Genomic DNA, 2465 nt, shown 5'->3' on the forward strand with positions numbered 1-2465 from the left:
ATATTGAGTTTTTAAGGGCTCTTAAAGAGATGTAATAGTCTGAGAACGTCTTCACGTGGAGCATTTATCCAGCTATTGAGATTGCACACTCTCAGAAGTTTGCAGGCCCTTTAGATGATGTCATTAACCTCCAGGGTGTCTCCCACACTAAATGACCTTTATTTAATTTTTTAAAAGAGAATGAGCTATCAAATTACCATGCTTGAGTTCTGCTTGAGTTCCCTTGTCAAAAAGGAAAAGCCACAATAAGAGGAGCTAGACTACAGCACCATCTAGTGGCTGTGTAATGAAACATAAGGAAGACTCAGATAAGGGGGGAAAGGATGGGGGGGAAGGGGGGAAAGGAAGTGCATGTAAAGAGAGCCTGTCATGATCCTGCATTTAAAACAGAAGCAGAAAGCCCCATTTTAAATGTGGGAATTTAGGCTGATGTAGAAATGCTCTGAATCTCCCATATGAGGGAAAACCAGTAGATGAGTTGAAAATGATGTTAATAGATCACCTCAGAGGCAGAGGTGCTGGAGAGGCTGAGGTAAATCCACTAAGACATGTGTATATAGAAATGTCACCTCAGTATTTGGAATTCAAAAGAGAGAAACTGAGGGCAGAGATACAACTGAGGGAAGAAGAGTTGCAAATGAAGGAGAGGGGGAGAGAGAGAAATTGAATTGGAAAATTAAGACAGCAAGAACAAGATAGTTAAAAGAAGCAGAGCTGAGACAGAATGGAGGGGGGAGAAAGAGACAGAGAGGTGAAATGGGAAAGGAATACATTGGAAAAAGAGAAAATGTTGAGGGCAAATAAAAGGAAAAATGAGAAAGAAGCCAGACCTCCTAAATTATCCCCTAGGGATTTTACCCCATATGTGGCTGGGGAAGATACACAAGTGTTTTTCATAACATTTGAAAAAGCTGCTCAGATATGGAATATAGCTCCCAATGAATATATGAGATTTATTCCTATTTTGATTAAAGGGGATTTGTCTGAAGTATATAATAGCTTTCCTATAGATGAGGTAGTGGACTTCGAAACCTTTAAGGCTGCTGTATATCAAAGGTTTAGATATGAGCCAGAATTTTTCAGAAAGAGGTTTAGGACCACTACAATAACATCATGTAAGTCCTATGTGGAGTTTGATTATAAGCATACTGACTATTTTGAGAAATGGTTCAGTAGTGCTAGTTTGAAATCCAAAGAAGATCTATGGTTCTAGATCAATGTTTACATCAATTGCCTCAGGATATAAAACTTTTGGTTTGGGATCAAAATCCAAAAACTGTCAAAGATGTTGCTGAGTTAGCTGATAATTTTGCTTTAAATGGAGGATTTAATTTTATTAGAACAAATAAAGATTACCAGAATAGAAATATGAGTAAATCTGAAGGCTACTCTATAGAAGGGCTGGCCAATTAAAGGCAAGGGATTTAAAGGAACTCTCAGCTGTCCTCCTGCTTTCCCCACCTTCTGGCAGACTGTACAGGATTTGTAGTAATTGCTGACTTCCTGCACAATATTAGGCCAGTAGGAATTGGCTAGTAAAAGCTGTTGTGCATTCCAAGTACTGAGGTGACATTTCTAAATACGCGTTTTACTTTAGCCTCTCCAGCACCTCTGACTCTGAGGTAATCTATTAACATCATTTTTAACTCATCTACTGGTTTTCCCTCATATGGGAGATTCAGACTCCTACATCTCTCTAAGAGTCCTTCCTTCTTCATGCTTAAAAACTCAATTTCTCCCCAGAGTTTTTTCACCCACACAGTGTTACTACCTGTGTTTCCTTGAGATAGGTTTAGGACTGCTATTTTGTAATGCTAGTGTACTTGCCTGTTACTTCCTGACTACAGAAATCTCTGCCCTGTTTTATTCAGTGGTTTAGGAAATAAAGCCCCTTTATTTCAGATCCCTTCACTGCAGATCTCCCCACCCTGCTGCTACTTGGGGCAAAATAAATACCTGCTTCTGATGTATTTAAAGTTTTTATTAGTGGTCTTGATGTTTTTAGTGATATGCACCTGCCCTGCTCTATTTGCTTGCTGGCTGTTTGCCAAGCAAATGCAGGGACATATACAATAGAGTAGTCAATTTAGCAGGCAAATGGTCAAGCACAGTTTTACCAGGTACATAGAAGTTTTTCCAAAGCGATGTCTGAGGCACAGCCAAGATCAAAAGCCAGGAGAACGATCAAGTAAAAACACAGTCCAAAAGCAGAGTCAGGTAGAAGTCCAGGGGTCAGTAACACAGAGATCCAAATACACAGCAAGATTAGGGAGGGGGGGAACCCAAGGAGACTAGAGCTCAAGTTAATAATGAGAGCTGATGTCACTAGAGCTACCAGAACCCCACCCAGGGCTCAGCTGCATCACATTACAGGCCTTGCTTCTGAGAAGTCCCTTCCTTCTGAGTCCTCTTTGGTAGCAAAATTTTCTCTGAATACTCTCCAACATTTTTTGTTGCAGCTGAGA

General features: G+C 40.2%; 1 pseudogene; it reads left to right on the forward strand.

Moving 5' to 3' along the window:
• Positions 1 to 484: 484 nt before the first annotated feature.
• LOC146347381 (uncharacterized) lies at positions 485 to 1413 on the forward strand (annotated as a pseudogene).
• The last annotated feature ends 1052 nt before the right edge of the window (positions 1414 to 2465 follow it).

Source organism: Heloderma suspectum, chromosome 4, assembly GCF_057233095.1.
Source record: "Heloderma suspectum isolate Gila_16-S chromosome 4, 16-S_ref, whole genome shotgun sequence".
In the NCBI taxonomy this organism is placed as follows: Eukaryota; Metazoa; Chordata; class Lepidosauria; order Squamata; family Helodermatidae; genus Heloderma; species Heloderma suspectum.